At 45.4% G+C, this 25,138-nt stretch overlaps 17 non-coding genes and 3 pseudogenes across 17 annotated transcripts; all 20 read right to left on the bottom strand.

The window, feature by feature from the left end:
* Positions 1 to 808: 808 nt before the first annotated feature.
* Positions 809 to 999, bottom strand: LOC141177517 (U2 spliceosomal RNA). Its single transcript, XR_012254104.1, has one exon. It is a non-coding gene; the product is annotated as a U2 spliceosomal RNA (small nuclear RNA).
* Positions 1,000 to 2,114: 1,115 nt separating this feature from the next.
* Positions 2,115 to 2,305, bottom strand: LOC141178387 (U2 spliceosomal RNA). Its single transcript, XR_012254676.1, has one exon. It is a non-coding gene; the product is annotated as a U2 spliceosomal RNA (small nuclear RNA).
* Positions 2,306 to 3,420: 1,115 nt separating this feature from the next.
* On the bottom strand, positions 3,421 to 3,611 carry LOC141178385 (U2 spliceosomal RNA). The gene has a single exon (XR_012254675.1). It is a non-coding gene; the product is annotated as a U2 spliceosomal RNA (small nuclear RNA).
* Positions 3,612 to 4,726: 1,115 nt separating this feature from the next.
* LOC141177721 (U2 spliceosomal RNA) lies at positions 4,727 to 4,909 on the bottom strand. The gene has a single exon (XR_012254289.1). It is a non-coding gene; the product is annotated as a U2 spliceosomal RNA (small nuclear RNA).
* A 792-nt stretch (positions 4,910 to 5,701) lies between these two features.
* Positions 5,702 to 5,793, bottom strand: LOC141178117 (U2 spliceosomal RNA; annotated as a pseudogene).
* A 1,115-nt stretch (positions 5,794 to 6,908) lies between these two features.
* On the bottom strand, positions 6,909 to 7,099 carry LOC141178384 (U2 spliceosomal RNA). The gene has a single exon (XR_012254674.1). It is a non-coding gene; the product is annotated as a U2 spliceosomal RNA (small nuclear RNA).
* A 1,115-nt stretch (positions 7,100 to 8,214) lies between these two features.
* Positions 8,215 to 8,405, bottom strand: LOC141178382 (U2 spliceosomal RNA). The gene has a single exon (XR_012254672.1). It is a non-coding gene; the product is annotated as a U2 spliceosomal RNA (small nuclear RNA).
* A 1,115-nt stretch (positions 8,406 to 9,520) lies between these two features.
* Positions 9,521 to 9,711, bottom strand: LOC141178381 (U2 spliceosomal RNA). Its single transcript, XR_012254671.1, has one exon. It is a non-coding gene; the product is annotated as a U2 spliceosomal RNA (small nuclear RNA).
* A 1,115-nt stretch (positions 9,712 to 10,826) lies between these two features.
* LOC141178380 (U2 spliceosomal RNA) lies at positions 10,827 to 11,017 on the bottom strand. The gene has a single exon (XR_012254670.1). It is a non-coding gene; the product is annotated as a U2 spliceosomal RNA (small nuclear RNA).
* A 1,115-nt stretch (positions 11,018 to 12,132) lies between these two features.
* Positions 12,133 to 12,322, bottom strand: LOC141177626 (U2 spliceosomal RNA). The gene has a single exon (XR_012254203.1). It is a non-coding gene; the product is annotated as a U2 spliceosomal RNA (small nuclear RNA).
* Positions 12,323 to 13,437: 1,115 nt separating this feature from the next.
* On the bottom strand, positions 13,438 to 13,628 carry LOC141178379 (U2 spliceosomal RNA). The gene has a single exon (XR_012254669.1). It is a non-coding gene; the product is annotated as a U2 spliceosomal RNA (small nuclear RNA).
* Positions 13,629 to 14,740: 1,112 nt separating this feature from the next.
* LOC141178378 (U2 spliceosomal RNA) lies at positions 14,741 to 14,931 on the bottom strand. Its single transcript, XR_012254668.1, has one exon. It is a non-coding gene; the product is annotated as a U2 spliceosomal RNA (small nuclear RNA).
* Positions 14,932 to 16,046: 1,115 nt separating this feature from the next.
* On the bottom strand, positions 16,047 to 16,237 carry LOC141178376 (U2 spliceosomal RNA). The gene has a single exon (XR_012254666.1). It is a non-coding gene; the product is annotated as a U2 spliceosomal RNA (small nuclear RNA).
* A 1,115-nt stretch (positions 16,238 to 17,352) lies between these two features.
* On the bottom strand, positions 17,353 to 17,543 carry LOC141178374 (U2 spliceosomal RNA). Its single transcript, XR_012254665.1, has one exon. It is a non-coding gene; the product is annotated as a U2 spliceosomal RNA (small nuclear RNA).
* Positions 17,544 to 18,658: 1,115 nt separating this feature from the next.
* On the bottom strand, positions 18,659 to 18,839 carry LOC141177930 (U2 spliceosomal RNA; annotated as a pseudogene).
* A 794-nt stretch (positions 18,840 to 19,633) lies between these two features.
* Positions 19,634 to 19,725, bottom strand: LOC141178100 (U2 spliceosomal RNA; annotated as a pseudogene).
* Positions 19,726 to 20,840: 1,115 nt separating this feature from the next.
* LOC141178373 (U2 spliceosomal RNA) lies at positions 20,841 to 21,031 on the bottom strand. Its single transcript, XR_012254664.1, has one exon. It is a non-coding gene; the product is annotated as a U2 spliceosomal RNA (small nuclear RNA).
* Positions 21,032 to 22,146: 1,115 nt separating this feature from the next.
* On the bottom strand, positions 22,147 to 22,337 carry LOC141178372 (U2 spliceosomal RNA). The gene has a single exon (XR_012254663.1). It is a non-coding gene; the product is annotated as a U2 spliceosomal RNA (small nuclear RNA).
* Positions 22,338 to 23,452: 1,115 nt separating this feature from the next.
* LOC141178371 (U2 spliceosomal RNA) lies at positions 23,453 to 23,643 on the bottom strand. Its single transcript, XR_012254662.1, has one exon. It is a non-coding gene; the product is annotated as a U2 spliceosomal RNA (small nuclear RNA).
* Positions 23,644 to 24,758: 1,115 nt separating this feature from the next.
* On the bottom strand, positions 24,759 to 24,949 carry LOC141178370 (U2 spliceosomal RNA). Its single transcript, XR_012254661.1, has one exon. It is a non-coding gene; the product is annotated as a U2 spliceosomal RNA (small nuclear RNA).
* Between the last annotated feature and the right edge of the window lie 189 nt (positions 24,950 to 25,138).

Below are 25,138 nucleotides of genomic sequence, written 5' to 3'. Positions count from 1 at the left end.
CTGATTACATACCTCTCCTGCTGCTGCTGCTGCTGGCTGTCCAGCAGCAGACTGAAGGTGGCTGCTGCTGTGCACAGGTATATAAAGGCTCAGAGCCTATTATGACACGCGCAGCCAGCGTTCCATTGCCACATTGCATCTACTGCAGGCAGGATACCTGGCTGGCTGAATGTCGCTGAGAAGCTCACAGAGACCGCCATAAGCAACAGTTTAACAGAATGCCACAGACTAATCAACCAAACTTTTTGGGTTGGGTTCTCTTTTATAGTCTGCAGGCATTAAATGAAAGAAGTCAGTGTTCCAGCAGAAGGAGACAACGTTTCAGAAAAGGCATTGTAGCAAACCAAAAAAGAAATTTTAAGCGCAGCAGAGTAACCAGCGCACATACCTGTTAGCTCAGGTGAGTTTAAAAGGCTGCTGTTGATAACAAGGGCATTTGCTAAATAGATGGTGTGTGTGCAACAATATACTGAAAGGTCAATTATATTGTGCAGCTTATCTCACCACCTGTAGTTATTTAGGTGAAAGCTCCAAAATGCTTGCCTAATATGTCTGTTTATCCAAAAGGAAGTAAAAAGGGAGAGCTAGAAAGATAGCATTGCATCACATTACATGGCAATGCAATGCACAGTTGCTGAAGTTGAACCAAAATGAGCTTGTAATCTGGCTTCTGCAACTTTGAACATGAAAAATCCAATGAGGAGAAGAAAAGCAAAGCCAAAGAGTCCATCCCAAAATCCGACAAACAAGCAAAATGAACAAAAAACATTGAATTCAATTCTTTCTGATTTTAGAAACTGCATTAAAGAAGGGGTGCACCGGTCCTGGAGATACTGCAATACCAGGTCAATGGGTGGAGTGGACAGAGCAAGCTCTTTTTCCATCTCCCTGTTCTAAAAATCCATTTAATATATGGTCCCCAGATAGGGGACATATCAGATATTAAACTGATAAGAACAGATACTACACTTGATCTTAGCCAAAAGGCCGAGAAGCGATAACCAGAATTGGTTTCAAACTACGGAGCCACCCAAGGATCCTGAAAAGTCCATTTGTGGAGATGAGCTCCTGGACTCCCGTTAAGAAGACATGTTGTCAACCTCTAGATCCCTTACATGCCTGCACTTTTCGGCTTGCTGCTGCTGCAATCCACGCGTTTTAGATCTGCATAACTCCACCTCTTTAAACACAGCACCTTCACCCCCTGCTGTTCCCACCCGCCTCAACACCGTTGGAAGGGAGGAGAACCAATTAAGGCGGGGGGTGGGGTGGAACGAGCAGCTGTCTACCCTTAGCAGGAGGGCTCCTGATTACATACCTCTCCTGCTGCTGCTGCTGCTGGCTGTCCAGCAGCAGACTGAAGGTGGCTGCTGCTGTGCACAGGTATATAAAGGCTCAGAGCCTATTATGACACGCGCAGCCAGCGTTCCATTGCCACATTCCATCTACTGCAGGCAGGATACCTGGCTGGCTGAATGTCGCTGAGAAGCTCACAGAGACCGCCATAAGCAACAGTTTAACAGAATGCCACAGACTAATCAACCAAACTTTTTGGGTTGGGTTCTCTTTTATAGTCTGCAGGCATTAAATGAAAGAAGTCAGTGTTCCAGCAGAAGGAGACAACGTTTCAGAAAAGGCATTGTAGCAAACCAAAAAAGAAATTTTAAGCGCAGCAGAGTAACCAGCGCACATACCTGTTAGCTCAGGTGAGTTTAAAAGGCTGCTGTTGATAACAAGGGCATTTGCTAAATAGATGGTGTGTGTGCAACAATATACTGAAAGGTCAATTATATTGTGCAGCTTATCTCACCACCTGTAGTTATTTAGGTGAAAGCTCCAAAATGCTTGCCTAATATGTCTGTTTATCCAAAAGGAAGTAAAAAGGGAGAGCTAGAAAGATAGCATTGCATCACATTACATGGCAATGCAATGCACAGTTGCTGAAGTTGAACCAAAATGAGCTTGTAATCTGGCTTCTGCAACTTTGAACATGAAAAATCCAATGAGGAGAAGAAAAGCAAAGCCAAAGAGTCCATCCCAAAATCCGACAAACAAGCAAAATGAACAAAAAACATTGAATTCAATTCTTTCTGATTTTAGAAACTGCATTAAAGAAGGGGTGCACCGGTCCTGGAGATACTGCAATACCAGGTCAATGCGTGGAGTGGACAGAGCAAGCTCTTTTTCCATCTCCCTGTTCTAAAAATCCATTTAATATATGGTCCCCAGATAGGGGACGTATCAGATATTAAACTGATAAGAACAGATACTACACTTGATCTTAGCCAAAAGGCCGAGAAGCGATAACCAGAATTGGTTTCAAACTACGGAGCCACCCAAGGATCCTGAAAAGTCCATTTGTGGAGATGAGCTCCTGGACTCCCGTTAAGAAGACATGTTGTCAACCTCTAGATCCCTTACATGCCTGCACTTTTCGGCTTGCTGCTGCTGCAATCCACGCGTTTTAGATCTGCATAACTCCACCTCTTTAAACACAGCACCTTCACCCCCTGCTGTTCCCACCCGCCTCAACACCGTTGGAAGGGAGGAGAACCAATTAAGGCGGGGGGTGGGGTGGAACGAGCAGCTGTCTACCCTTAGCAGGAGGGCTCCTGATTACATACCTCTCCTGCTGCTGCTGCTGCTGGCTGTCCAGCAGCAGACTGAAGGTGGCTGCTGCTGTGCACAGGTATATAAAGGCTCAGAGCCTATTATGACACGCGCAGCCAGCGTTCCATTGCCACATTCCATCTACTGCAGGCAGGATACCTGGCTGGCTGAATGTCGCTGAGAAGCTCACAGAGACCACCATAAGCAACAGTTTAACAGAATGCCACAGACTAATCAACCAAACTTTTTGGGTTGGGTTCTCTTTTATAGTCTGCAGGCATTAAATGAAAGAAGTCAGTGTTCCAGCAGAAGGAGACAACGTTTCAGAAAAGGCATTGTAGCAAACCAAAAAAGAAATTTTAAGCGCAGCAGAGTAACCAGCGCACATACCTGTTAGCTCAGGTGAGTTTAAAAGGCTGCTGTTGATAACAAGGGCATTTGCTAAATAGATGGTGTGTGTGCAACAATATACTGAAAGGTCAATTATATTGTGCAGCTTATCTCACCACCTGTAGTTATTTAGGTGAAAGCTCCAAAATGCTTGCCTAATATGTCTGTTTATCCAAAAGGAAGTAAAAAGGGAGAGCTAGAAAGATAGCATTGCATCACATTACATGGCAATGCAATGCACAGTTGCTGAAGTTGAACCAAAATGAGCTTGTAATCTGGCTTCTGCAACTTTGAACATGAAAAATCCAATGAGGAGAAGAAAAGCAAAGCCAAAGAGTCCATCCCAAAATCCGACAAACAAGCAAAATGAACAAAAAACATTGAATTCAATTCTTTCTGATTTTAGAAACTGCATTAAAGAAGGGGTGCACCGGTCCTGGAGATACTGCAATACCAGGTCAATGCGTGGAGTGGACAGAGCAAGCTCTTTTTCCATCTCCCTGTTCTAAAAATCCATTTAATATATGGTCCCCAGATAGGGGACGTATCAGATATTAAACTGATAAGAACAGATACTACACTTGATCTTAGCCAAAAGGCCGAGAAGCGATAACCAGAATTGGTTTCAAACTACGGAGCCACCCAAGGATCCTGAAAAGTCCATTTGTGGAGATGAGCTCCTGGACTCCCGTTAAGAAGACATGTTGTCAACCTCTAGATCCCTTACATGCCTGCACTTTTCGGCTTGCTGCTGCTGCAATCCACGCGTTTTAGATCTGCATAACTCCACCTCTTTAAACACAGCACCTTCACCCCCTGCTGTTCCCACCCGCCTCAACACCGTTGGAAGGGAGGAGAACCAATTAAGGCGGGGGGTGGGGTGGAACGAGCAGCTGTCTACCCTTAGCAGGAGGGCTCCTGATTACATACCTCTCCTGCTGCTGCTGCTGCTGGCTGTCCAGCAGCAGACTGAAGGTGGCTGCTGCTGTGCACAGGTATATAAAGGCTCAGAGCCTATTATGACACGCGCAGCCAGCGTTCCATTGCCACATTCCATCTACTGCAGGCAGGATACCTGGCTGGCTGAATGTCGCTGAGAAGCTCACAGAGACCGCCATAAGCAACAGTTTAACAGAATGCCACAGACTAATCAACCAAACTTTTTGGGTTGGGTTCTCTTTTATAGTCTGCAGGCATTAAATGAAAGAAGTCAGTGTTCCAGCAGAAGGAGACAACGTTTCAGAAAAGGCATTGTAGCAAACCAAAAAAGAAATTTTAAGCGCAGCAGAGTAACCAGCGCACATACCTGTTAGCTCAGGTGAGTTTAAAAGGCTGCTGTTGATAACAAGGGCATTTGCTAAATAGATGGTGTGTGTGCAACAATATACTGAAAGGTCAATTATATTGTGCAGCTTATCTCACCACCTGTAGTTATTTAGGTGAAAGCTCCAAAATGCTTGCCTAATATGTCTGTTTATCCAAAAGGAAGTAAAAAGGGAGAGCTAGAAAGATAGCATTGCATCACATTACATGGCAATGCAATGCACAGTTGCTGAAGTTGAACCAAAATGAGCTTGTAATCTGGCTTCTGCAACTTTGAACATGAAAAATCCAATGAGGAGAAGAAAAGCAAAGCCAAAGAGTCCATCCCAAAATCCGACAAACAAGCAAAATGAACAAAAAACATTGAATTCAATTCTTTCTGATTTTAGAAACTGCATTAAAGAAGGGGTGCACCGGTCCTGGAGATACTGCAATACCAGGTCAATGCGTGGAGTGGACAGAGCAAGCTCTTTTTCCATCTCCCTGTTCTAAAAATCCATTTAATATATGGTCCCCAGATAGGGGACGTATCAGATATTAAACTGATAAGAACAGATTTTTTTTTTTATCGAAAGCCCGAATTCGTGTACAAAACCCGAGTGCGCTTAAAAAAGTGACAAGTGCCACAAAAAAAGTGCACTAGGATGCTGATCTTCTTGAAACCCTCTCCAAAAGGAGAAGGGTCCCCCAAACCATTCCCCGTCCCTCCGAGCCAGAAGGCCACAGCGAGGAACAGGGACAAATAGCCACCTCCAGCTGGAGCCAGAGGCGACCCAATCTTACCCCCAATACCTGCCCGAGTTCTCACCCGAGCAAGGCACTGGGAGCCAAAGACTGTGCTCCCCTCCCGGAAGAGGGGAGCCAACAACGCTCTCCTCCCGAAAGAGGAGAGCCAGGGGGGTTCAGGGGGGAGCGGAACCTGATGGCCACACACTCCCCCCCTAGACCTGCCAAGAGAGGAACCCGTAAGGGAACCGCATCCCGACAAAATCCTAGTAAGGACGTGGACACACGTGAAAAAGTGGACACACAGTGACAAAAAAAATTAAATAAATAGTGAAGGTTTCACAGTATAATACTGCCCGGACCTTCGACCGGGAATTGAAAAATTCCCCATCCTAAGGCCAGAAGGCCCGGAATAAGGGTGTGTGTGAAGAAAGAAATATTGAAGTGCTAGTGCAAATATGCCATAAACTCAAGTGGGGTTCCCAATCCCAGTGAGTTAAGGCACCCCAGGGTCACCACTCCTGGGGCACTTCACACTTCGGGCTTTCGATCTTCCCCGGCCCAATGGCGTCGATCCTGGGGGGCCATGCTTTCCACCAGATGACTATATTAGCCAACTGGCGTACTAACAAGCGCCTAAGCCCCAGTGTGCATAATGTATCAATCTACTAGGGCGGCCAACATCCAAAACCGCCTTTTCGAAAGATACTACACTTGATCTTAGCCAAAAGGCCGAGAAGCGATAACCAGAATTGGTTTCAAACTACGGAGCCACCCAAGGATCCTGAAAAGTCCATTTGTGGAGATGAGCTCCTGGACTCCCGTTAAGAAGACATGTTGTCAACCTCTAGATCCCTTACATGCCTGCACTTTTCGGCTTGCTGCTGCTGCAATCCACGCGTTTTAGATCTGCATAACTCCACCTCTTTAAACACAGCACCTTCACCCCCTGCTGTTCCCACCCGCCTCAACACCGTTGGAAGGGAGGAGAACCAATTAAGGCGGGGGGTGGGGTGGAACGAGCAGCTGTCTACCCTTAGCAGGAGGGCTCCTGATTACATACCTCTCCTGCTGCTGCTGCTGCTGGCTGTCCAGCAGCAGACTGAAGGTGGCTGCTGCTGTGCACAGGTATATAAAGGCTCAGAGCCTATTATGACACGCGCAGCCAGCGTTCCATTGCCACATTCCATCTACTGCAGGCAGGATACCTGGCTGGCTGAATGTCGCTGAGAAGCTCACAGAGACCGCCATAAGCAACAGTTTAACAGAATGCCACAGACTAATCAACCAAACTTTTTGGGTTGGGTTCTCTTTTATAGTCTGCAGGCATTAAATGAAAGAAGTCAGTGTTCCAGCAGAAGGAGACAACGTTTCAGAAAAGGCATTGTAGCAAACCAAAAAAGAAATTTTAAGCGCAGCAGAGTAACCAGCGCACATACCTGTTAGCTCAGGTGAGTTTAAAAGGCTGCTGTTGATAACAAGGGCATTTGCTAAATAGATGGTGTGTGTGCAACAATATACTGAAAGGTCAATTATATTGTGCAGCTTATCTCACCACCTGTAGTTATTTAGGTGAAAGCTCCAAAATGCTTGCCTAATATGTCTGTTTATCCAAAAGGAAGTAAAAAGGGAGAGCTAGAAAGATAGCATTGCATCACATTACATGGCAATGCAATGCACAGTTGCTGAAGTTGAACCAAAATGAGCTTGTAATCTGGCTTCTGCAACTTTGAACATGAAAAATCCAATGAGGAGAAGAAAAGCAAAGCCAAAGAGTCCATCCCAAAATCCGACAAACAAGCAAAATGAACAAAAAACATTGAATTCAATTCTTTCTGATTTTAGAAACTGCATTAAAGAAGGGGTGCACCGGTCCTGGAGATACTGCAATACCAGGTCAATGCGTGGAGTGGACAGAGCAAGCTCTTTTTCCATCTCCCTGTTCTAAAAATCCATTTAATATATGGTCCCCAGATAGGGGACGTATCAGATATTAAACTGATAAGAACAGATACTACACTTGATCTTAGCCAAAAGGCCGAGAAGCGATAACCAGAATTGGTTTCAAACTACGGAGCCACCCAAGGATCCTGAAAAGTCCATTTGTGGAGATGAGCTCCTGGACTCCCGTTAAGAAGACATGTTGTCAACCTCTAGATCCCTTACATGCCTGCACTTTTCGGCTTGCTGCTGCTGCAATCCACGCGTTTTAGATCTGCATAACTCCACCTCTTTAAACACAGCACCTTCACCCCCTGCTGTTCCCACCCGCCTCAACACCGTTGGAAGGGAGGAGAACCAATTAAGGCGGGGGGTGGGGTGGAACGAGCAGCTGTCTACCCTTAGCAGGAGGGCTCCTGATTACATACCTCTCCTGCTGCTGCTGCTGCTGGCTGTCCAGCAGCAGACTGAAGGTGGCTGCTGCTGTGCACAGGTATATAAAGGCTCAGAGCCTATTATGACACGCGCAGCCAGCGTTCCATTGCCACATTCCATCTACTGCAGGCAGGATACCTGGCTGGCTGAATGTCGCTGAGAAGCTCACAGAGACCGCCATAAGCAACAGTTTAACAGAATGCCACAGACTAATCAACCAAACTTTTTGGGTTGGGTTCTCTTTTATAGTCTGCAGGCATTAAATGAAAGAAGTCAGTGTTCCAGCAGAAGGAGACAACGTTTCAGAAAAGGCATTGTAGCAAACCAAAAAAGAAATTTTAAGCGCAGCAGAGTAACCAGCGCACATACCTGTTAGCTCAGGTGAGTTTAAAAGGCTGCTGTTGATAACAAGGGCATTTGCTAAATAGATGGTGTGTGTGCAACAATATACTGAAAGGTCAATTATATTGTGCAGCTTATCTCACCACCTGTAGTTATTTAGGTGAAAGCTCCAAAATGCTTGCCTAATATGTCTGTTTATCCAAAAGGAAGTAAAAAGGGAGAGCTAGAAAGATAGCATTGCATCACATTACATGGCAATGCAATGCACAGTTGCTGAAGTTGAACCAAAATGAGCTTGTAATCTGGCTTCTGCAACTTTGAACATGAAAAATCCAATGAGGAGAAGAAAAGCAAAGCCAAAGAGTCCATCCCAAAATCCGACAAACAAGCAAAATGAACAAAAAACATTGAATTCAATTCTTTCTGATTTTAGAAACTGCATTAAAGAAGGGGTGCACCGGTCCTGGAGATACTGCAATACCAGGTCAATGCGTGGAGTGGACAGAGCAAGCTCTTTTTCCATCTCCCTGTTCTAAAAATCCATTTAATATATGGTCCCCAGATAGGGGACGTATCAGATATTAAACTGATAAGAACAGATACTACACTTGATCTTAGCCAAAAGGCCGAGAAGCGATAACCAGAATTGGTTTCAAACTACGGAGCCACCCAAGGATCCTGAAAAGTCCATTTGTGGAGATGAGCTCCTGGACTCCCGTTAAGAAGACATGTTGTCAACCTCTAGATCCCTTACATGCCTGCACTTTTCGGCTTGCTGCTGCTGCAATCCACGCGTTTTAGATCTGCATAACTCCACCTCTTTAAACACAGCACCTTCACCCCCTGCTGTTCCCACCCGCCTCAACACCGTTGGAAGGGAGGAGAACCAATTAAGGCGGGGGGTGGGGTGGAACGAGCAGCTGTCTACCCTTAGCAGGAGGGCTCCTGATTACATACCTCTCCTGCTGCTGCTGCTGCTGGCTGTCCAGCAGCAGACTGAAGGTGGCTGCTGCTGTGCACAGGTATATAAAGGCTCAGAGCCTATTATGACACGCGCAGCCAGCGTTCCATTGCCACATTCCATCTACTGCAGGCAGGATACCTGGCTGGCTGAATGTCGCTGAGAAGCTCACAGAGACCGCCATAAGCAACAGTTTAACAGAATGCCACAGACTAATCAACCAAACTTTTTGGGTTGGGTTCTCTTTTACAGTCTGCAGGCATTAAATGAAAGAAGTCAGTGTTCCAGCAGAAGGAGACAACGTTTCAGAAAAGGCATTGTAGCAAACCAAAAAAGAAATTTTAAGCGCAGCAGAGTAACCAGCGCACATACCTGTTAGCTCAGGTGAGTTTAAAAGGCTGCTGTTGATAACAAGGGCATTTGCTAAATAGATGGTGTGTGTGCAACAATATACTGAAAGGTCAATTATATTGTGCAGCTTATCTCACCACCTGTAGTTATTTAGGTGAAAGCTCCAAAATGCTTGCCTAATATGTCTGTTTATCCAAAAGGAAGTAAAAAGGGAGAGCTAGAAAGATAGCATTGCATCACATTACATGGCAATGCAATGCACAGTTGCTGAAGTTGAACCAAAATGAGCTTGTAATCTGGCTTCTGCAACTTTGAACATGAAAAATCCAATGAGGAGAAGAAAAGCAAAGCCAAAGAGTCCATCCCAAAATCCGACAAACAAGCAAAATGAACAAAAAACATTGAATTCAATTCTTTCTGATTTTAGAAACTGCATTAAAGAAGGGGTGCACCGGTCCTGGAGATACTGCAATACCAGGTCAATGCGTGGAGTGGACAGAGCAAGCTCTTTTTCCATCTCCCTGTTCTAAAAATCCATTTAATATATGGTCCCCAGATAGGGGACGTATCAGATATTAAACTGATAAGAACAGATACTACACTTGATCTTAGCCAAAAGGCCGAGAAGCGATAACCAGAATTGGTTTCAAACTACGGAGCCACCCAAGGATCCTGAAAAGTCCATTTGTGGAGATGAGCTCCTGGACTCCCGTTAAGAAGACATGTTGTCAACCTCTAGATCCCTTACATGCCTGCACTTTTCGGCTTGCTGCTGCTGCAATCCACGCGTTTTAGATCTGCATAACTCCACCTCTTTAAACACAGCACCTTCACCCCCTGCTGTTCCCACCCGCCTCAACACCGTTGGAAGGGAGGAGAACCAATTAAGGCGGGGGGTGGGGTGGAACGAGCAGCTGTCTACCCTTAGCAGGAGGGCTCCTGATTACATACCTCTCCTGCTGCTGCTGCTGCTGGCTGTCCAGCAGCAGACTGAAGGTGGCTGCTGCTGTGCACAGGTATATAAAGGCTCAGAGCCTATTATGACACGCGCAGCCAGCGTTCCATTGCCACATTCCATCTACTGCAGGCAGGATACCTGGCTGGCTGAATGTCGCTGAGAAGCTCACAGAGACCGCCATAAGCAACAGTTTAACAGAATGCCACAGACTAATCAACCAAACTTTTTGGGTTGGGTTCTCTTTTATAGTCTGCAGGCATTAAATGAAAGAAGTCAGTGTTCCAGCAGAAGGAGACAACGTTTCAGAAAAGGCATTGTAGCAAACCAAAAAAGAAATTTTAAGCGCAGCAGAGTAACCAGCGCACATACCTGTTAGCTCAGGTGAGTTTAAAAGGCTGCTGTTGATAAGAAGGGCATTTGCTAAATAGATGGTGTGTGTGCAACAATATACTGAAAGGTCAATTATATTGTGCAGCTTATCTCACCACCTGTAGTTATTTAGGTGAAAGCTCCAAAATGCTTGCCTAATATGTCTGTTTATCCAAAAGGAAGTAAAAAGGGAGAGCTAGAAAGATAGCATTGCATCACATTACATGGCAATGCAATGCACAGTTGCTGAAGTTGAACCAAAATGAGCTTGTAATCTGGCTTCTGCAACTTTGAACATGAAAAATCCAATGAGGAGAAGAAAAGCAAAGCCAAAGAGTCCATCCCAAAATCCGACAAACAAGCAAAATGAACAAAAAACATTGAATTCAATTCTTTCTGATTTTAGAAACTGCATTAAAGAAGGGGTGCACCGGTCCTGGAGATACTGCAATACCAGGTCAATGCGTGGAGTGGACAGAGCAAGCTCTTTTTCCATCTCCCTGTTCTAAAAATCCATTTAATATATGGTCCCCAGATAGGGGACGTATCAGATATTAAACTGATAAGAACAGATACTACACTTGATCTTAGCCAAAAGGCCGAGAAGCGATAACCAGAATTGGTTTCAAACTACGGAGCCACCCAAGGATCCTGAAAAGTCCATTTGTGGAGATGAGCTCCTGGACTCCCGTTAAGAAGACATGTTGTCAACCTCTAGATCCCTTACATGCCTGCACTTTTCGGCTTGCTGCTGCTGCAATCCACGCGTTTTAGATCTGCATAACTCCACCTCTTTAAACACAGCACCTTCACCCCCTGCTGTTCCCACCCGCCTCAACACCGTTGGAAGGGAGGAGAACCAATTAAGGCGGGGGGTGGGGTGGAACGAGCAGCTGTCTACCCTTAGCAGGAGGGCTCCTGATTACATACCTCTCCTGCTGCTGCTGCTGCTGGCTGTCCAGCAGCAGACTGAAGGTGGCTGCTGCTGTGCACAGGTATATAAAGGCTCAGAGCCTATTATGACACGCGCAGCCAGCGTTCCATTGCCACATTCCATCTACTGCAGGCAGGATACCTGGCTGGCTGAATGTCGCTGAGAAGCTCACAGAGACCGCCATAAGCAACAGTTTAACAGAATGCCACAGACTAATCAACCAAACTTTTTGGGTTGGGTTCTCTTTTATAGTCTGCAGGCATTAAATGAAAGAAGTCAGTGTTCCAGCAGAAGGAGACAACGTTTCAGAAAAGGCATTGTAGCAAACCAAAAAAGAAATTTTAAGCGCAGCAGAGTAACCAGCGCACATACCTGTTAGCTCAGGTGAGTTTAAAAGGCTGCTGTTGATAACAAGGGCATTTGCTAAATAGATGGTGTGTGTGCAACAATATACTGAAAGGTCAATTATATTGTGCAGCTTATCTCACCACCTGTAGTTATTTAGGTGAAAGCTCCAAAATGCTTGCCTAATATGTCTGTTTATCCAAAAGGAAGTAAAAAGGGAGAGCTAGAAAGATAGCATTGCATCACATTACATGGCAATGCAATGCACAGTTGCTGAAGTTGAACCAAAATGAGCTTGTAATCTGGCTTCTGCAACTTTGAACATGAAAAATCCAATGAGGAGAAGAAAAGCAAAGCCAAAGAGTCCATCCCAAAATCCGACAAACAAGCAAAATGAACAAAAAACATTGAATTCAATTCTTTCTGATTTTAGAAACTGCATTAAAGAAGGGGTGCACCGGTCCTGGAGATACTGCAATACCAGGTCAATGCGTGGAGTGGACAGAGCAAGCTCTTTTTCCATCTCCCTGTTCTAAAATCCATTTAATATATGGTCCCCAGATAGGGGACGTATCAGATATTAAACTGATAAGAACAGATACTACACTTGATCTTAGCCAAAAGGCCGAGAAGCGATAACCAGAATTGGTTTCAAACTACGGAGCCACCCAAGGATCCTGAAAAGTCCATTTGTGGAGATGAGCTCCTGGACTCCCGTTAAGAAGACATGTTGTCAACCTCTAGATCCCTTACATGCCTGCACTTTTCGGCTTGCTGCTGCTGCAATCCACGCGTTTTAGATCTGCATAACTCCACCTCTTTAAACACAGCACCTTCACCCCCTGCTGTTCCCACCCGCCTCAACACCGTTGGAAGGGAGGAGAACCAATTAAGGCGGGGGGTGGGGTGGAACGAGCAGCTGTCTACCCTTAGCAGGAGGGCTCCTGATTACATACCTCTCCTGCTGCTGCTGCTGCTGGCTGTCCAGCAGCAGACTGATGGTGGCTGCTGCTGTGCACAGGTATATAAAGGCTCAGAGCCTATTATGACACGCGCAGCCAGCGTTCCATTGCCACATTCCATCTACTGCAGGCAGGATACCTGGCTGGCTGAATGTCGCTGAGAAGCTCACAGAGACCGCCATAAGCAACAGTTTAACAGAATGCCACAGACTAATCAACCAAACTTTTTGGGTTGGGTTCTCTTTTATAGTCTGCAGGCATTAAATGAAAGAAGTCAGTGTTCCAGCAGAAGGAGACAACGTTTCAGAAAAGGCATTGTAGCAAACCAAAAAAGAAATTTTAAGCGCAGCAGAGTAACCAGCGCACATACCTGTTAGCTCAGGTGAGTTTAAAAGGCTGCTGTTGATAACAAGGGCATTTGCTAAATAGATGGTGTGTGTGCAACAATATACTGAAAGGTTAATTATATTGTGCAGCTTATCTCACCACCTGTAGTTATTTAGGTGAAAGCTCCAAAATGCTTGCCTAATATGTCTGTTTATCCAAAAGGAAGTAAAAAGGGAGAGCTAGATAGATAGCATTGCATCACATTACATGGCAATGCAATGCACAGTTGCTGAAGTTGAACCAAAATGAGCTTGTAATCTGGCTTCTGCAACTTTGAACATGAAAAATCCAATGAGGAGAAGAAAAGCAAAGCCAAAGAGTCCATCCCAAAATCCGACAAACAAGCAAAATGAACAAAAAACATTGAATTCAATTCTTTCTGATTTTAGAAACTGCATTAAAGAAGGGGTGCACCGGTCCTGGAGATACTGCAATACCAGGTCAATGCGTGGAGTGGACAGAGCAAGCTCTTTTTCCATCTCCCTGTTCTAAAAATCCATTTAATATATGGTCCCCAGATAGGGGACGTATCAGATATTAAACTGATAAGAACAGATACTACACTTGATCTTAGCCAAAAGGCCGAGAAGCGATAACCAGAATTGGTTTCAAACTACGGAGCCACCCAAGGATCCTGAAAAGTCCATTTGTGGAGATGAGCTCCTGGACTCCCGTTAAGAAGACATGTTGTCAACCTCTAGATCCCTTACATGCCTGCACTTTTCGGCTTGCTGCTGCTGCAATCCACGCGTTTTAGATCTGCATAACTCCACCTCTTTAAACACAGCACCTTCACCCCCTGCTGTTCCCACCCGCCTCAACACCGTTGGAAGGGAGGAGAACCAATTAAGGCGGGGGGTGGGGTGGAACGAGCAGCTGTCTACCCTTAGCAGGAGGGCTCCTGATTACATACCTCTCCTGCTGCTGCTGCTGGCTGTCCAGCAGCAGACTGAAGGTGGCTGCTGCTGTGCACAGGTATATAAAGGCTCAGAGCCTATTATGACACGCGCAGCCAGCGTTCCATTGCCACATTCCATCTACTGCAGGCAGGATACCTGGCTGGCTGAATGTCGCTGAGAAGCTCACAGAGACCGCCATAAGCAACAGTTTAACAGAATGCCACAGACTAATCAACCAAACTTTTTGGGTTGGGTTCTCTTTTATAGTCTGCAGGCATTAAATGAAAGAAGTCAGTGTTACAGCAGAAGGAGACAACGTTTCAGAAAAGGCATTGTAGCAAACCAAAAAAGAAATTTTAAGCGCAGCAGAGTAACCAGCGCACATACCTGTTAGCTCAGGTGAGTTTAAAAGGCTGCTGTTGATAACAAGGGCATTTGCTAAATAGATGGTGTGTGTGCAACAATATACTGAAAGGTCAATTATATTGTGCAGCTTATCTCACCACCTGTAGTTATTTAGGTGAAAGCTCCAAAATGCTTGCCTAATATGTCTGTTTATCCAAAAGGAAGTAAAAAGGGAGAGCTAGAAAGATAGCATTGCATCACATTACATGGCAATGCAATGCACAGTTGCTGAAGTTGAACCAAAATGAGCTTGTAATCTGGCTTCTGCAACTTTGAACATGAAAAATCCAATGAGGAGAAGAAAAGCAAAGCCAAAGAGTCCATCCCAAAATCCGACAAACAAGCAAAATGAACAAAAAACATTGAATTCAATTCTTTCTGATTTTAGAAACTGCATTAAAGAAGGGGTGCACCGGTCCTGGAGATACTGCAATACCAGGTCAATGCGTGGAGTGGACAGAGCAAGCTCTTTTTCCATCTCCCTGTTCTAAAAATCCATTTAATATATGGTCCCCAGATAGGGGACGTATCAGATATTAAACTGATAAGAACAGATACTACACTTGATCTTAGCCAAAAGGCCGAGAAGCGATAACCAGAATTGGTTTCAAACTACGGAGCCACCCAAGGATCCTGAAAAGTCCATTTGTGGAGATGAGCTCCTGGACTCCCGTTAAGAAGACATGTTGTCAACCTCTAGATCCCTTACATGCCTGCACTTTTCGGCTTGCTGCTGCTGCAATCCACGCGTTTTAGATCTGCATAACTCCACCTCTTTAAACACAGCACCTTCACCCCCTGCTGTTCCCACCCGCCTCAACACCGTTGGAAGGGAGGAGAACCAATTAAGGCGGGGGGTGGGGTGGAACGAGCAGCTGTCTACCCTTAGCAGGAGGGCTCCTGATTACATACCTCTCCTGCTGCTGCTGCTGCTGGCTGTCCAGCAGCAGACTGAGGGTGGCTGCTGCTGTGCACAGGTATATAAAGGCTCAGAGCCTATTATGACACGCGCAGCCAGCGTTCCATTGCCACATTCCATCTACTGCAGGCAGGATACCTGGCTGGCTGAATGTCGCTGAGAAGCTCACAGAGACCGCCATAAGCAACAGTTTAACAGAATGCCACAGACTAATCAACCAAACTTTTTGGGTTGGGTTCTCTTTTATAGTCTGCAGGCATTAAATGAAAGAAGTCAGTGTTCCAGCAGAAGGAGACAACGTTTCAGAAAAGGCATTGTAGCAAACCAAAAAAGAAATTTTAAGCGCAGCAGAGTAACCAGCGCACATACCTGTTAGCTCAGGTGAGTTTAAAAGGCTGCTGTTGATAACAAGGGCATTTGCTAAATAGATGGTGTGTGTGCAACAATATACTGAAAGGTCAATTATATTGTGCAGCTTATCTCACCACCTGTAGTTATTTAGGTGAAAGCTCCAAAATGCTTGCCTAATATGTCTGTTTATCCAAAAGGAAGTAAAAAGGGAGAGCTAGAAAGATAGCATTGCATCACATTACATGGCAATGCAATGCACAGTTGCTGAAGTTGAACCAAAATGAGCTTGTAATCTGGCTTCTGCAACTTTGAACATGAAAAATCCAATGAGGAGAAGAAAAGCAAAGCCAAAGAGTCCATCCCAAAATCCGACAAACAAGCAAAATGAACAAAAAACATTGAATTCAATTCTTTCTGATTTTAGAAACTGCATTAAAGAAGGGGTGCACCGGTCCTGGAGATACTGCAATACCAGGTCAATGCGTGGAGTGGACAGAGCAAGCTCTTTTTCCATCTCCCTGTTCTAAAAATCCATTTAATATATGGTCCCCAGATAGGGGACGTATCAGATATTAAACTGATAAGAACAGATACTACACTTGATCTTAGCCAAAAGGCCGAGAAGCGATAACCAGAATTGGTTTCAAACTACGGAGCCACCCAAGGATCCTGAAAAGTCCATTTGTGGAGATGAGCTCCTGGACTCCCGTTAAGAAGACATGTTGTCAACCTCTAGATCCCTTACATGCCTGCACTTTTCGGCTTGCTGCTGCTGCAATCCACGCGTTTTAGATCTGCATAACTCCACCTCTTTAAACACAGCACCTTCACCCCCTGCTGTTCCCACCCGCCTCAACACCGTTGGAAGGGAGGAGAACCAATTAAGGCGGGGGGTGGGGTGGAACGAGCAGCTGTCTACCCTTAGCAGGAGGGCTCCTGATTACATACCTCTCCTGCTGCTGCTGCTGCTGGCTGTCCAGCAGCAGACTGAAGGTGGCTGCTGCTGTGCACAGGTATATAAAGGCTCAGAGCCTATTATGACACGCGCAGCCAGCGTTCCATTGCCACATTCCATCTACTGCAGGCAGGATACCTGGCTGGCTGAATGTCGCTGAGAAGCTCACAGAGACCGCCATAAGCAACAGTTTAACAGAATGCCACAGACTAATCAACCAAACTTTTTGGGTTGGGTTCTCTTTTATAGTCTGCAGGCATTAAATGAAAGAAGTCAGTGTTCCAGCAGAAGGAGACAACGTTTCAGAAAAGGCATTGTAGCAAACCAAAAAAGAAATTTTAAGCGCAGCAGAGTAACCAGCGCACATACCTGTTAGCTCAGGTGAGTTTAAAAGGCTGCTGTTGATAACAAGGGCATTTGCTAAATAGATGGTGTGTGTGCAACAATATACTGAAAGGTCAATTATATTGTGCAGCTTATCTCACCACCTGTAGTTATTTAGGTGAAAGCTCCAAAATGCTTGCCTAATATGTCTGTTTATCCAAAAGGAAGTAAAAAGGGAGAGCTAGAAAGATAGCATTGCATCACATTACATGGCAATGCAATGCACAGTTGCTGAAGTTGAACCAAAATGAGCTTGTAATCTGGCTTCTGCAACTTTGAACATGAAAAATCCAATGAGGAGAAGAAAAGCAAAGCCAAAGAGTCCATCCCAAAATCCGACAAACAAGCAAAATGAACAAAAAACATTGAATTCAATTCTTTCTGATTTTAGAAACTGCATTAAAGAAGGGGTGCACCGGTCCTGGAGATACTGCAATACCAGGTCAATGCGTGGAGTGGACAGAGCAAGCTCTTTTTCCATCTCCCTGTTCTAAAAATCCATTTAATATATGGTCCCCAGATAGGGGACGTATCAGATATTAAACTGATAAGAACAGATACTACACTTGATCTTAGCCAAAAGGCCGAGAAGCGATAACCAGAATTGGTTTCAAACTACGGAGCCACCCAAGGATCCTGAAAAGTCCATTTGTGGAGATGAGCTCCTGGACTCCCGTTAAGAAGACATGTTGTCAACCTCTAGATCCCTTACATGCCTGCACTTTTCGGCTTGCTGCTGCTGCAATCCACGCGTTTTAGATCTGCATAACTCCACCTCTTTAAACACAGCACCTTCACCCCCTGCTGTTCCCACCCGCCTCAACACCGTTGGAAGGGAGGAGAACCAATTAAGGCGGGGGGTGGGGTGGAACGAGCAGCTGTCTACCCTTAGCAGGAGGGCTCCTGATTACATACCTCTCCTGCTGCTGCTGCTGCTGGCTGTCCAGCAGCAGACTGAAGGTGGCTGCTGCTGTGCACAGGTATATAAAGGCTCAGAGCCTATTATGACACGCGCAGCCAGCGTTCCATTGCCACATTCCATCTACTGCAGGCAGGATACCTGGCTGGCTGAATGTCGCTGAGAAGCTCACAGAGACCGCCATAAGCAACAGTTTAACAGAATGCCACAGACTAATCAACCAAACTTTTTGGGTTGGGTTCTCTTTTATAGTCTGCAGGCATTAAATGAAAGTAGTCAGTGTTCCAGCAGAAGGAGACAACGTTTCAGAAAAGGCATTGTAGCAAACCAAAAAAGAAATTTTAAGCGCAGCAGAGTAACCAGCGCACATTCCTGTTAGCTCAGGTGAGTTTAAAAGGCTGCTGTTGATAACAAGGGCATTTGCTAAATAGATGGTGTGTGTGCAACAATATACTGAAAGGTCAATTATATTGTGCAGCTTATCTCACCACCTGTAGTTATTTAGGTGAAAGCTCCAAAATGCTTGCCTAATATGTCTGTTTATCCAAAAGGAAGTAAAAAGGGAGAGCTAGAAAGATAGCATTGCATCACATTACATGGCAATGCAATGCACAGTTGCTGAAGTTGAACCAAAATGAGCTTGTAATCTGGCTTCTGCAACTTTGAACATGAAAAATCCAATGAGGAGAAGAAAAGCAAAGCCAAAGAGTCCATCCCAAAATCCGACAAACAAGCAAAATGAACAAAAAACATTGAATTCAATTCTTTCTGATTTTAGAAACTGCATTAAAGAAGGGGTGCACCGGTCCTGGAGATACTGCAATACCAGGTCAATGCGTGGAGTGGACAGAGCAAGCTCTTTTTCCATCTCCCTGTTCTAAAAATCCATTTAATATATGGTCCCCAGATAGGGGACGTATCAGATATTAAACTGATAAGAACAGATTTTTTTTTTTTTTTCCGAAAGCCCGAATTCGTGTACAAAACCCGAGTGCGCTTAAAAAAGTGACAAGTGCCACAAAAAAAGTGCACTAGGATGCTGGTCTTCTTGAAACCCTCTCCAAAAGGAGAAGGGTCCCCCAAACCATTCCCCGTCCCTCCGAGCCAAAAGGCCACAGCGAGGAACAGGGACAAAGAGCCACCTCCAGCCGAAGCCAGAGGCGACCCAATCTTACCCCCAGCACCTGCCCGAGTTCTCACCCGAGCAAGGCACTGGGAGCCAAAGACTGTGCTCCCCTCCCGGAAGAGGGGAGCCAACAACGCTCTCCTCCCGAAAGAGGAGAGCCAGGGGGGTTCAGGGGGGAGCGGAACCTGATGGCCACACACTCCCCCCCTAGACCTGCCAAGAGAGGAACCCGTAAGGGAACCGCATCCCGACAAAATCCTAGTAGGACGTGACACACGTGAATAAGTGGACACACAGTGACAAAGAAATTAAATAAATAGTGAAGGTTTCACAGTATAATACTGCCCGGACCTTCGACCGGGAATTGAAAAATTCCCCATCCTAAGGCCAGAAGGCCCGGAATAAGGGTGTGTGCGAAGAAAGGAAATTTGAAGTGCTTGTGCAAATGTGCCATAAACTCAAGTGGGGTTCCCAATCCCAGTGAGTTAAGGCACCCCAGGGTCACCACTCCTGGGGCACTTCACACTTCGGGCTTTCGATCTTCCCCGGCCCAATGGCGTCGATCCTGGGGGGCCATGCTTTCCACCAGATGACTATATTAGCCACCTGGCGTACTAACAAGCGCCTAAACCCCAGTGTGCATAATGTATCAATCTACTAGGGCGGCCAACATCCAAAACCGCCTTTTCAAAAGATACTACACTTGATCTTAGCCAAAAGGCCGAGAAGCGATAACCAGAATTGGTTTCAAACTACGGAGCCACCCAAGGATCCTGAAAAGTCCATTTGTGGAGATGAGCTCCTGGACTCCCGTTAAGAAGACATGTTGTCAACCTCTAGATCCCTTACATGCCTGCACTTTTCGGCTTGCTGCTGCTGCAATCCACGCGTTTTAGATCTGCATAACTCCACCTCTTTAAACACAGCACCTTCACCCCCTGCTGTTCCCACCCGCCTCAACACCGTTGGAAGGGAGGAGAACCAATTAAGGCGGGGGGTGGGGTGGAACGAGCAGCTGTCTACCCTTAGCAGGAGGGCTCCTGATTACATACCTCTCCTGCTGCTGCTGCTGCTGGCTGTCCAGCAGCAGACTGAAGGTGGCTGCTGCTGTGCACAGGTATATAAAGGCTCAGAGCCTATTATGACACGCGCAGCCAGCGTTCCATTGCCACATTCCATCTACTGCAGGCAGGATACCTGGCTGGCTGAATGTCGCTGAGAAGCTCACAGAGACCGCCATAAGCAACAGTTTAACAGAATGCCACAGACTAATCAACCAAACTTTTTGGGTTGGGTTCTCTTTTATAGTCTGCAGGCATTAAATGAAAGAAGTCAGTGTTCCAGCAGAAGGAGACAACGTTTCAGAAAAGGCATTGTAGCAAACCAAAAAAGAAATTTTAAGCGCAGTAGAGTAACCAGCGCACATACCTGTTAGCTCAGGTGAGTTTAAAAGGCTGCTGTTGATAACAAGGGCATTTGCTAAATAGATGGTGTGTGTGCAACAATATACTGAAAGGTCAATTATATTGTGCAGCTTATCTCACCACCTGTAGTTATTTAGGTGAAAGCTCCAAAATGCTTGCCTAATATGTCTGTTTATCCAAAAGGAAGTAAAAAGGGAGAGCTAGAAAGATAGCATTGCATCACATTACATGGCAATGCAATGCACAGTTGCTGAAGTTGAACCAAAATGAGCTTGTAATCTGGCTTCTGCAACTTTGAACATGAAAAATCCAATGAGGAGAAGAAAAGCAAAGCCAAAGAGTCCATCCCAAAATCCGACAAACAAGCAAAATGAACAAAAAACATTGAATTCAATTCTTTCTGATTTTAGAAACTGCATTAAAGAAGGGGTGCACCGGTCCTGGAGATACTGCAATACCAGGTCAATGCGTGGAGTGGACAGAGCAAGCTCTTTTTCCATCTCCCTGTTCTAAAAATCCATTTAATATATGGTCCCCAGATAGGGGACGTATCAGATATTAAACTGATAAGAACAGATACTACACTTGATCTTAGCCAAAAGGCCGAGAAGCGATAACCAGAATTGGTTTCAAACTACGGAGCCACCCAAGGATCCTGAAAAGTCCATTTGTGGAGATGAGCTCCTGGACTCCCGTTAAGAAGACATGTTGTCAACCTCTAGATCCCTTACATGCCTGCACTTTTCGGCTTGCTGCTGCTGCAATCCACGCGTTTTAGATCTGCATAACTCCACCTCTTTAAACACAGCACCTTCACCCCCTGCTGTTCCCACCCGCCTCAACACCGTTGGAAGGGAGGAGAACCAATTAAGGCGGGGGGTGGGGTGGAACGAGCAGCTGTCTACCCTTAGCAGGAGGGCTCCTGATTACATACCTCTCCTGCTGCTGCTGCTGCTGGCTGTCCAGCAGCAGACTGAAGGTGGCTGCTGCTGTGCACAGGTATATAAAGGCTCAGAGCCTATTATGACACGCGCAGCCAGCGTTCCATTGCCACATTCCATCTACTGCAGGCAGGATACCTGGCTGGCTGAATGTCGCTGAGAAGCTCACAGAGACCGCCATAAGCAACAGTTTAACAGAATGCCACAGACTAATCAACCAAACTTTTTGGGTTGGGTTCTCTTTTATAGTCTGCAGGCATTAAATGAAAGAAGTCAGTGTTCCAGCAGAAGGAGACAACGTTTCAGAAAAGGCATTGTAGCAAACCAAAAAAGAAATTTTAAGCGCAGCAGAGTAACCAGCGCACATACCTGTTAGCTCAGGTGAGTTTAAAAGGCTGCTGTTGATAACAAGGGCATTTGCTAAATAGATGGTGTGTGTGCAACAATATACTGAAAGGTCAATTATATTGTGCAGCTTATCTCACCACCTGTAGTTATTTAGGTGAAAGCTCCAAAATGCTTGCCTAATATGTCTGTTTATCCAAAAGGAAGTAAAAAGGGAGAGCTAGAAAGATAGCATTGCATCACATTACATGGCAATGCAATGCACAGTTGCTGAAGTTGAACCAAAATGAGCTTGTAATCTGGCTTCTGCAACTTTGAACATGAAAAATCCAATGAGGAGAAGAAAAGCAAAGCCAAAGAGTCCATCCCAAAATCCGACAAACAAGCAAAATGAACAAAAAACATTGAATTCAATTCTTTCTGATTTTAGAAACTGCATTAAAGAAGGGGTGCACCGGTCCTGGAGATACTGCAATACCAGGTCAATGCGTGGAGTGGACAGAGCAAGCTCTTTTTCCATCTCCCTGTTCTAAAAATCCATTTAATATATGGTCCCCAGATAGGGGACGTATCAGATATTAAACTGATAAGAACAGATACTACACTTGATCTTAGCCAAAAGGCCGAGAAGCGATAACCAGAATTGGTTTCAAACTACGGAGCCACCCAAGGATCCTGAAAAGTCCATTTGTGGAGATGAGCTCCTGGACTCCCGTTAAGAAGACATGTTGTCAACCTCTAGATCCCTTACATGCCTGCACTTTTCGGCTTGCTGCTGCTGCAATCCACGCGTTTTAGATCTGCATAACTCCACCTCTTTAAACACAGCACCTTCACCCCCTGCTGTTCCCACCCGCCTCAACACCGTTGGAAGGGAGGAGAACCAATTAAGGCGGGGGGTGGGGTGGAACGAGCAGCTGTCTACCCTTAGCAGGAGGGCTCCTGATTACATACCTCTCCTGCTGCTGCTGCTGCTGGCTGTCCAGCAGCAGACTGAAGGTGGCTGCTGCTGTGCACAGGTATATAAAGGCTCAGAGCCTATTATGACACGCGCAGCCAGCGTTCCATTGCCACATTCCATCTACTGCAGGCAGGATACCTGGCTGGCTGAATGTCGCTGAGAAGCTCACAGAGACCGCCATAAGCAACAGTTTAACAGAATGCCACAGACTAATCAACCAAACTTTTTGGGTTGGGTTCTCTTTTATAGTCTGCAGGCATTAAATGAAAGAAGTCAGTGTTCCAGCAGAAGGAGACAACGTTTCAGAAAAGGCATTGTAGCAAACCAAAAAAGAAATTTTAAGCGCAGCAGAGTAACCAGCGCACATACCTGTTAGCTCAGGTGAGTTTAAAAGGCTGCTGTTGATAACAAGGGCATTTGCTAAATAGATGGTGTGTGTGCAACAATATACTGAAAGGTCAATTATATTGTGCAGCTTATCTCACCACCTGTAGTTATTTAGGTGAAAGCTCCAAAATGCTTGCCTAATATGTCTGTTTATCCAAAAGGAAGTAAAAAGGGAGAGCTAGAAAGATAGCATTGCATCACATTACATGGCAATGCAATGCACAGTTGCTGAAGTTGAACCAAAATGAGCTTGTAATCTGGCTTCTGCAACTTTGAACATGAAAAATCCAATGAGGAGAAGAAAAGCAAAGCCAAAGAGTCCATCCCAAAATCCGACAAACAAGCAAAATGAACAAAAAACATTGAATTCAATTCTTTCTGATTTTAGAAACTGCATTAAAGAAGGGGTGCACCGGTCCTGGAGATACTGCAATACCAGGTCAATGCGTGGAGTGGACAGAGCAAGCTCTTTTTCCATCTCCCTGTTCTAAAAATCCATTTAATATATGGTCCCCAGATAGGGGACGTATCAGATATTAAACTGATAAGAACAGATACTACACTTGATCTTAGCCAAAAGGCCGAGAAGCGATAACCAGAATTGGTTTCAAACTACGGAGCCACCCAAGGATCCTGAAAAGTCCATTTGTGGAGATGAGCTCCTGGACTCCCGTTAAGAAGACATGTTGTCAACCTCTAGATCCCTTACATGCCTGCACTTTTCGGCTTGCTGCTGCTGCAATCCACGCGTTTTAGATCTGCATAACTCCACCTCTTTAAACACAGCACCTTCACCCCCTGCTGTTCCCACCCGCCTCAACACCGTTGGAAGGGAGGAGAACCAATTAAGGCGGGGGGTGGGGTGGAACGAGCAGCTGTCTACCCTTAGCAGGAGGGCTCCTGATTACATACCTCTCCTGCTGCTGCTGCTGCTGGCTGTCCAGCAGCAGACTGAAGGTGGCTGCTGCTGTGCACAGGTATATAAAGGCTCAGAGCCTATTATGACACGCGCAGCCAGCGTTCCATTGCCACATTCCATCTACTGCAGGCAGGATACCTGGCTGGCTGAATGTCGCTGAGAAGCTCACAGAGACCGCCATAAGCAACAGTTTAACAGAATGCCACAGACTAATCAACCAAACTTTTTGGGTTGGGTTCTCTTTTATAGTCTGCAGGCATTAAATGAAAGAAGTCAGTGTTCCAGCAGAAGGAGACAACGTTTCAGAAAAGGCATTGTAGCAAACCAAAAAAGAAATTTTAAGCGCAGCAGAGTAACCAGCGCACATACCTGTTAGCTCAGGTGAGTTTAAAAGGCTGCTGTTGATAACAAGGGCATTTGCTAAATAGATGGTGTGTGTGCAACAATATACTGAAAGGTCAATTATATTGTGCAGCTTATCTCACCACCTGTAGTTATTTAGGTGAAAGCTCCAAAATGCTTGCCTAATATGTCTGTTTATCCAAAAGGAAGTAAAAAGGGAGAGCTAGAAAGATAGCATTGCATCACATTACATGGCAATGCAATGCACAGTTGCTGAAGTTGAACCAAAATGAGCTTGTAATCTGGCTTCTGCAACTTTGAACATGAAAAATCCAATGAGGAGAAGAAAAGCAAAGCCAAAGAGTCCATCCCAAAATCCGACAAACAAGCAAAATGAACAAAAAACATTGAATTCAATTCTTTCTGATTTTAGAAACTGCATTAAAGAAGGGGTGCACCGGTCCTGGAGATACTGCAATACCAGGTCAATGCGTGGAGTGGACAGAGCAAGCTCTTTTTCCATCTCCCTGTTCTAAAAATCCATTTAATATATGGTCCCCAGATAGGGGACGTATCAGATATTAAACTGATAAGAACAGATACTACACTTGATCTTAGCCAAAAGGCCGAGAAGCGATAACCAGAATTGGTTTCAAACTACGGAGCCACCCAAGGATCCTGAAAAGTCCATTTGTGGAGATGAGCTCCTGGACTCCCGTTAAGAAGACATGTTGTCAACCTCTAGATCCCTTACATGCCTGCACTTTTCGGCTTGCTGCTGCTGCAATCCACGCGTTTTAGATCTGCATAACTCCACCTCTTTAAAC

This window comes from Phyllobates terribilis, unplaced genomic scaffold, assembly GCF_046119375.1.
Source record: "Phyllobates terribilis strain yellow unplaced genomic scaffold, ASM4611937v1 Scaffold_27__1_contigs__length_16484149, whole genome shotgun sequence".
NCBI classification, from domain to species: domain Eukaryota; kingdom Metazoa; phylum Chordata; class Amphibia; order Anura; family Dendrobatidae; genus Phyllobates; species Phyllobates terribilis.
Note: the sequence above shows the minus strand (reverse complement) of the source record. Positions and strands in the feature narration are given on the sequence as shown.